The sequence below is a fragment of the Rutilus rutilus genome (genome assembly GCF_951802725.1).
Source record: "Rutilus rutilus genome assembly, chromosome: 5".
Taxonomy (NCBI): domain Eukaryota; kingdom Metazoa; phylum Chordata; class Actinopteri; order Cypriniformes; family Leuciscidae; genus Rutilus; species Rutilus rutilus.
The window spans coordinates 5012657-5022182 of NC_140213.1; the positions used below are offsets into that span (position 1 = coordinate 5012657).

The 9526-nt window shown below is 37.3% G+C and overlaps 1 long non-coding RNA gene across 1 annotated transcript; it reads left to right on the forward strand.

Moving 5' to 3' along the window:
- Positions 1–449: 449 nt before the first annotated feature.
- On the forward strand, positions 450–5036 carry LOC311290544. Its single transcript, XR_014627406.1, has 2 exons — positions 450–487; positions 2112–5036. It is a non-coding gene; the product is annotated as an uncharacterized lncRNA (long non-coding RNA).
- Positions 5037–9526: the final 4490 nt, after the last annotated feature.

Below are 9526 nucleotides of genomic sequence, written 5' to 3' on the forward strand. Positions count from 1 at the left end.
TCATAACTCACAAATGTGATGCCGTTTCATATTTTGACAAGGTAATTATAATCATATATTTAAGATCTGTTGAAGTATTCATGTGCTTGCATGATCCATTCTCCTCCATTCTATTAAATTTCAACAGCTTTTTTAGTTTTAGTTTTGTACAGAAAGTCAGGTACTTTATTTGTCAACACAACTAGTTCCAAGCATGTTTTTATGTCTATTTTTAAAATTGGCTGCATTTCCATAAATGGACATTTCTCGTGGCCAGTGTTCTGTCCGTTATTTTCTGCCACCAGTATTTAGCAAACCACGCCTCCTTGTTTACGATTGGTTAATATGAGTTATGTGTAGTTTGCGATTGGACCGTAAAGATGTCGTTCACAGAGCCTTACCAACCATAGCAAAGAGTGATGAATCAAGGGCGGGACTTGTCAGAATCCCTTTGGAAAAGATGTGATCGTCTGTGGAGGTGGAGCGCAAGACGGAGCTGAAGATGGCGGTGAGTTTTCTCTTATGAATACACAATAAGAGATCATTTATATAAGCTTTTTTTTACACTGGGTAACAAAGTCTCCAAGGTCAAATATATTGGTATGTTTGACTATCATATGTCCAACCCGGTCGATTTCACCGAGAAACTGGAAAGTTTGAATTATTTTAAAGAAATGCAAACTTAAAACATTGGGAATAATGTAAATTACACAATGGTTCACACGTCTATATAATATATGACACACTATATGAGTGTTATGGCTCATCTTATTTAATCTGAGAGCAGTGGGTGGGTGTTGCTCATTATTTCAGTTTTTTTTTTTTTTATCCATTCACAATGAAAATTGAATGTAAAGTCGCGTTTGTTCTAGCTAACATAAGTTATACGTGATGTGAGATGATTAAACGATTATTACACTGACCATTGTTACCATTATTAATCACGCTGACGCCGAAGTGAATGCCTTTTTTTGGCCTTTAGACACTTGTTGGTTTTCGCTCTAAAATTGTTATTCACAAGCTATAATATAAAATGCATAATTCATTTTGCGTATTTATATTGGCAATTATGTTATTAACGCTTGAAAGTTCTGCCTCTTTTACTAATGTTTGAAAAAATACAGTTCATTCGAGTTTAAAAATCTTCTTTTGTCTGGCATTGACATATAACTTCAGTTTACACCAGAGGGCAGTGTATAATCCGCAAATCTGGCGGCTTCAGTCCTGTTATAAATGGCGTTAAATCAAAATAGACCATTCTTGTTTTTTATTGAATATTGCAGTACTTATTATCGACGATGATTCATCTATGCACATCATCACAATTCATGTCTCATAATCTTTAATCAAAAAAATGTTCTCCTCCTCCGTTTCTGATGGCGTTTACTCGCGCGAGGGCGGGGCAACCTGTCACTCACATGAGATCGACCAATAGGAAACCACAACGATCCAACCAATTCCTAACGGATAAACATCAAGTCCCGCCCTAATTTTTATCCATTTTATTGGAATATACGTCACAATAGAGAAGAAATAGCTATCGCAACTTCCATTTCATGCTGAAGTGGGTTCTGTTCTCTAGGGTTCTGATTGCTTAAAGATTACATTAACAATACAAGGAATTCTAAATGAGATTTTAGTACTTGATAACTGTATGGTTAAAAGGTCGATTAACAAAAACAATAAATATTAAAATTAATTTCTCTCTCTTTTTTTTTTTTTTTTTTTTTTTACATATTTACTGTTTTGTTGAATGTAGGTTATTTTAATGTTCTACTTCCCATTTAATGTGACCAAACTCTTTTCAGAGTACCCTTGTGGAAAAAGAGCACTTAATTGTATTAAATGTGCATGTATGGGGTTCAAATAAATAAATAAAAAACTACTTGCAGATAAAATAATGTTAATTAAATAAAAGGCCACTATTTAAACACTACACTTTTTGTAAAATTTGATGCTAAAGTATAATTATTTTTCACAAGGGTACCTAAAATGTAAGTTATTTGAACATGTAAGCATAAGGCATATTGTTCAATCGGCCATCATTATAAACTGTCCATATTAAAGCTACAGAATATATAAATCCAGACAGTAACCGGACCCAACCTGTTTATTTTTGTGCCGATCACTAGCCAGCCCAGCTGATGTACGTGGTCTGTCAGGGTGTGTCTTTGACTGGACACTATCATGGACGCTGAGGGTCACTGCAAGGACGTCCTGTGTTTATACTCACCACCCTCCTCTTTAAATCCTCGTTAAAATCTGTTTTGATCTTGGGTCTGTCTACATTTAATCATAGACACTTTTGGACCTCCATGAGGTCTTTATTTTGCTGTGCCCATGGTCCACTTCAATAAAACAACAAGTGACTTCTATGGGATTATTTGGGAAATAAATTCCCACTCAAGGTCCAGACCATTGTGGATCTATATATTTACACATACACTACCAGTCAAAAGTTTGGAGTAATTAACATGAATTTTCAGCATCATTACTCCAGTCTTCAGTGTCACATGATCCTTCAGAAATCGTTCTGATATAATGATTTGCTGATTAAGAAACATTTCTGATTATTATGAAAGTTGGAAACAGTTGTGCTGCTTCATATTTTTGTGGAAACTGTGATACACTACCGCTCAAAAGTATTAATTTAAGAAATTTTACGATGCATTAAATTGGTCAAAAGTGAGCATAAAGACACATAATGTTACAAAAGATTTTTTATTTTAAATAAATGCTGTTCTTTAAACCTTTTTTTATTCATCAAAGAATCCTGGGGGGGGAAATATCACCGTTTCCACAAAGAGAGTTCTTTCAAAATATCTTTTGACGAGTAGTGTATAAATATGGACATGTTTATGATTATGATTTAATGTGTGCATGTGCTTCATGCTGACATTATTCATTTAGCTGACACATTATTTTTAAGTGACTAACAGTACATTTGACTACAGGAACCATTCTTTTAGAGTAAACAGTTTAAGGGCCCTATTTTAACGATCTGAAACGCAAGTATCAAACGTGAAACGCAAGTAACTTTGTGGGCGGATCTTGGGCGCTGTTGCTATTATACCGGCGGGATAAATGACTCTTGCGCTCGACGCAAATCTAAAATGGGTTGGTAGTAGCTTCATTACTCATAGGTGTGTGAAATAAACCAATTAGAGCGACATCTCACATTCCCTTTAAGAGCAGGCGCGCTTGTTCCATGGCGGATTTGCCAGACGCACGCCAGGAACGGTTCACAGCCGAGGAGACCGACGTTCTCGTCAGGGCCGTAAAACACAGAGAAGTGACATTGTATCGGGATGGAGAAACACACCCAAATTAGCTTCGGTTAAACAGGCGTATAATAATTTGGGTAAATGTGTAAGCTAGATTTATGCCTATTTTTTCACATTTTCATGGACACCACAATGATTTCCCTCGTGTGTTAATATTTTTCCTTGTAATAATGTAGCCTATGGTTTGAAAAAATGAAAACTGCTGCATCTGTGTGTAGATGAGAGAATCAAAGTGTATGTGCGTTGTGCACACGCTACATTATGGCCAAGCATGCGCCCTCAAAATAGCATCTGAATAACATGCGCCACTGACTTTAGACTAGGTTTTTCCTGGTCTGTGGCGGAATTGTTTTCTGAAACTGCAAAATAGCACCAGGGAACGTTTGCGCCGGAACACGCCTCCTCTTTTCGCTGAACCGCCCCCGGGAGCGCAAGTTCATTCCCTAATTTACCGACGTGCGTCTGTGGAGGGAAAAGTCCGCTGTGCGTCGGGTGCAAACTAGGAATGAAACATGCGTCGCTGTACAAAGTCAATTGCGCTGGGTGCAAGATAGGGCCCAATGTGTCTTCCTTAAAGGGATACTCCACTTTTTTCGGAAATATGCTCATTTTACAACTCCCCCAGAGTTAAACAGTTGAGTTTTACCGTTTTAGAATCCATTCAGCCGAACTCCGGGTCTGACGGTACCACTTTTAGCATAGCTTAGCATAGATCATTGATTCAGACGAGTCCAGTAGCATTTCTTTCAAAATGACCAAAGAGTTTCAATATTTTTCCTATTTAAAACTTGACTCTTCTGTAGTTAAACCGTGTACTAAGATCGACGGAAAATGAAAAGTTGCGATTTTCAAAGCCTATATGGCTAGGAACTACTCTCATTCCGGCGTAATAATCAAGGAACTGTGCGGCCGTACCATGGGTGCAGCAGGCGTAGTGATATGACGCAGCGCCTCAATGCTAACAAATCAATCTACAGCTTTTGGGTTCTCAAGTATTTCAACATCTCCAGTATTTTCTTGTGTGTGTGTGTGTGTGTGTGTGTGTGTGTGTGTGTGTGTGTGTGTGTGTGTGTGTGTGTGTGTGTGTGTGTGAACGTGAAACCTCTTGCACTTTAATTACCACCCGGTCCTGTCAGTGGGCCGGTGCGGTGACGAGGGTGCAGACAGCAAACGCGAGCATCTCCCCAAACCTCGCAGAGTAACCTCTGCTGCCGGGGTCGCTTCGACAGAACTAGTGTGTGTTTGAGTGGAGAGAGAGAGAGTGTGTGTGTGTGTGTGTGTGTGTGTGTGTGTGTGTGTGTAGCACCCATGGGAAGATGGGTGGAGGTGCGATGTGGTTGTACACCCTCAAAATGACGCTACATGAGATTCTAATCTAAATTGGTGGTCTAATTGACATGTACACTTTTGTCAGATGCGTTTTGATATATTTCTTCATAATTTTTCATTTATTTCTTATTCATAATTAATCAATCTCCTCTCTAATCTTTCATTTCAGGACACCCAGTGAGAATGGACGTTGATATGAAGATATGGAAGTTGTTGTTTATAGTAAATATGTATTAGGGATAAACATTTGATTGTGCATAAAAGAAGAACATGACATTTCATCTATGAGAGAATGATCTTTTATCATATTGTAATTCAAAACAGCTGTTGTGCATAGGGTTTTGTAAAGAACACGTCACTTTTTGTATCTCTCTGTGCCATTGTCACTGTAAATACCTTGTCCTGTTAAATAAATTATTGCTTTGTCTGTTTTGACAAAATGTTTATTGCTGCAAAATGTTTAATTCATTTGAATGAATGCTTTTTTCAATGACTCACTCATAAAGACTTTGCTTGTTTCATTCCTGGATGAATCAGCGTTTTTGAACCAATCTCTTGAATGAATGATTCACTGACATACATTTTTTAACAGTCACTTGTCGCCACTGGTGCAACGATGCAATCTTTATTTGAAGCATCAAGTTACTTACAAAAGATGATTTACTCTATTTTAATATCTACCATAGACATCAGCGTTTATATACAAACTATACACTTATATCCCATAACTTCTGTGATATTATGAATTGCTGTGACAAAAATAATGACACTGTGTTGGTGAAAAGACTGAAGCTGTTTCATACCTGTACATGACAGCCCTCTCTGGCTCAGCGGCGGCACAAACACATCTGAATGTTAGCTGTGATCGTACTTGTCAAAGGATTAATACACAGCATGCATTCTGGTCAAAACTCAGAAGGGATCCTGTTTTCAAGGCCCGCACAGCAGTGTACATCAAGTATTTTTAGATTAATTAGGAGGATGAGTTCAGCATAATATAATGATAACGTTTTGTGGCAATTTAATTTTGTATAAGGCTGATGTACAAAGGTCTTATTGAAAGGCCTGTACTCCAGAAATGTAGCTTTAGTTGTTGTACGAGGTAATCATGCATTTTTAAGAGCATGAGCATGAATTATAAATATGTTTACTGGATTCTGTGGTTCTAATGCGTGAAAAATTAAGATGATTCAAGCTGCTTCAGTTCAGAACATGTTTTATTGGGAGGCTGTTTGTTCATAATGTGCCAGATGTGCATTTTTGTATTATTATGTATTCATATATATTATAATTGTATTGAATGTGCACTTGCAGTGTACTTAAAATCTTAAAGTCCCTCTGTAGTCAATAATTTTATCCCTCATAACTCATCTTTGATCAGCAAAATTACATATTTAAACGTTTTCTCCTTGAAAAAAAAAAAGTATTCATGCCTTGAATGTAGCTCTACACCCTTGCCTCATTTAGTATATGCAAATTAGCCCCGCCTCCACTCACTCACTCACTCCCTCCAGCTCAGAGATCCACTCCTTGACGATCACACGTTGACCTGATTGGTTACCAGGTAGTTTGTGATGTCAGCCATGTTTTTGAGACTTTTAAAAAGTGCACTTCGTAATAAGGTCATTAATAGTTTTAATATAAAGTACATTGTGTTTTAATGATCTTTAGTCAGGTAGGCTGTTAAAGAAGTAGGCCTACATTTGATATGTTAACTAACGTACTTGTGAAGTACTTGTGGAATTGTAATTATAGTGTGTTATTTGATGTTACATTTTATATTTTAAATGTACTAAATTGCAACTTACAACCAAATGGGCAAGTACAAATATATTTAAATATATGACATACAAGTTCAATAGAAATGACATTTTCCAGTTTACAATAAATGCTTGTCAGTACATTCTGCAGTAGACCTGAACCATATTTTAAAGTAAACATGAAATTGCACATACTAAAAAGCGATGGTTCACCCAAAAAATGAAAAATGTTTATCATCATTTACTCACCCTCAAGTTGTTCCAAACCTGTATGAGTTTCTTTCTTCTGTTGAACACAAATTAAGATATTTTAAAGAATGTTGGTAACCGGACAGCTGACGGAAGCCATTAACTTCCATAGCATTTACTATGCGAAAATTGCCAGCGTTTTTAGTCATTTTCAACTTGTGCTGAGGGGTGCTGGCAGAGGCCTGTGCCTGTTCGGGCCTGTTTGGGCCTGTTTGTGACTGCGTGTGAGGGAATGTGTTTTTCTTTTAATTATATTGTGGGAGCAGTTGAGCTCTGTCTGACAGAAGCCCTGATAGCTGTTTCTCACTAAGCCCGATAACAAGGCCGGGACTAAAGCCGCCGCACGGATGAACAAAAGGCAGGAGCTTTAGTCAGGGCCCGCAAACTGCTGACTCTCAGTGCCAGCTAATGCAGCATTCTGTCCCGTCTCCCTGTTGTCGGCCTCTGTCCATCCAATCTCTTTTTTTTTCTCGTTCACTTTTGACACCAACATGCCCCCCCCCAACAAAGAAAGCCGAATCCACACTCTCTGTTTGGATCCCTGACCTCCTCCTGTATGTGTTTGCCCTCTCTTCCCGAGTCAGTGCCCGTCTCCCCTTCACGCTCGCTGGAGGAGATCTGCTCACAGAGACCCGGCCCGAGGCCTGACCCGTAGTAGCGCTGCGTGTGATGCATGTTCAGTGTGTGTGAGCCATGTGTGAGTGTCTGCGAGGGATCTTCCGTATCACCTGGACACCCTCTTCAGATGCAGGTGGGTTTGCTCAAATAATAACCCTTGAGAAAAACAAGTGCGCTTAATTGTGTTGAATGTGCACTCGTAGTGTATACTTCAAATCATGAAAGTACTTTAAAATAATATATTAATGAAATAAAAGACCACTTAAGATGCTTAAGTACAGTTTTAAAAGGTTTTTGGTTAGACTTTATTTTAAGGTGTCCTAGTTACAGTGTTATTATACATTTAAGTACTGAGTAATAAACTACATATACTTACTATAGGGTTAGGGTGTGGTTTAGGGTTAGTTGCATGTAATCATGCATAAATTATAGTTATTAATACATGTAATGTGCAACAAGGACATTGTAAAAGTGTTACATTTTAAATCATTATGTTTTAATAATCTTTTGTCATGCTTTAAAGAAGTACACTTACTTTGATGTGTTGACTAACATACATGTAAAGTATATAATTTTACGCGTAGTTTCTTATTACATTTAAAGTTAATATATTTTAAATGTTATAAATTGAAACTTCATCAATACAAATGTTTAATTACATATATTTGCAAATACATGGCATACACGTTTCAATAGAAATGACATTAAAGTATATTTTAGTTTACAGAAAATGCTTGTCAGGCATATTTCAAAGACAATAGAAGTAACTATGAAATTACATATATAGATGTACTTGCATCTCTTAAATTCAACTAATTGCATTTAAAATAAATTTACACTTTTACTTTACACTTAGATTTTTATTAAATTGTAAGCAGGCAATTAAGTGTCTGAAACATTACATTCAGTTCACACTTAAAGGGATAGTTCACCCAAAAATTAAAAATGTTGTCATCATTTAGTCGCCCTCATGTTGTTCCAAACCAGTATGAATTTCTTTCTTCTGTTGAACACACTAGTTCATCTTAATTTTAAATAAAGAAATTTAAATGAAGAGTATTGTAATTATATTAAACAGAATGATGTTTTCATAAATTCCTCAGAATTCCTCAAGCTAATAGTTACTGATGCTAGTGTTGTTTTCCTGCTGAAAATGATGTCACTTCCTGGTGTATGATGATGTCATTAAGGACTGAGCTTTTTTTAGCTAAGGGAATATTAAAAAACTGACCAACAGAATGAAAAGTGAAACTGAGGACACATGAAAACCATAATGAATAATAAATAATAAATAATGATTTATTAATTACCAGTTTTTCGTGTCAGCACATCACAAATTGCCACATCTGCATAGAGTTTTGACATTATTCAGCTATTTAAATGATTTAATATGCACCTCTATTTTCACTTAATTGTGATTAAATAACTGATCTAATAATCTGCTCTCCAGTTTGTCAGCTATAGATTATTTTAAAAAGGGAGGTGAAGTTCAAGAAGGACGCTGTTGACATGGCAACGGTTTCTTTCAAATATTTATAATGGTTTATCTGAGAAAAAAAAGAAAGTGTGAGATCTGTATTTGCTAATATCTTGAACGTGATTTCAGCGATGAATCAATGCCAAAGCCTTGGCATATGAAATGGTGTGACAGTATCCACAAACATACATGTTTCTTTCCTCTGGCTTGCTTTGTCATGTGATCACACTGCCTGCCTGTTAGTCCATCAGTGTCACATGACGTCGACGGCCAGCTGTCTGCTCGAGATTCTTGGCTGCTATTCTGCTGAGAGTAGCACTGACTAATAAACCGAACACCTCACCTTGTGCCAGAGACGCCTCCCCACCTCAACCTGACTCATTATACCGCTTATCCTACTAAACAATAACAGCATTACAACAATGTGAACCCCCGGACCGCCGGGCCCCCGGCTAGAGGTTTCAAGTGCTATTTTGACCCTGTCGATTCACCTGCATGTCACGCTGAGGGGCTAATGAATTTTGGCAGCGTCTTGTGACCTGTTTGAGTTGTTTTGGGCATCACCCCGGCTCGGTTTCGACATGGGAAGGATGCCTAAAAAACAAGCAGACACACCTCACTGTTGGACAGAACGCTGTACTTGTGTATACTCGGGTGTTAACAGCTGCCAGACCAAAAGAGTGAACTGTCAATTTCCTTAAACTCAAAAACATATCATTCCGTCTTCCTTTTGGCTTTAGAGGTCCAATAAATACCTCATCACAACTTCACTTTACCATATGTTCAGATATTGTTTGTTTGAGTAGAGAATTATTGGTTTCACTGTAAAT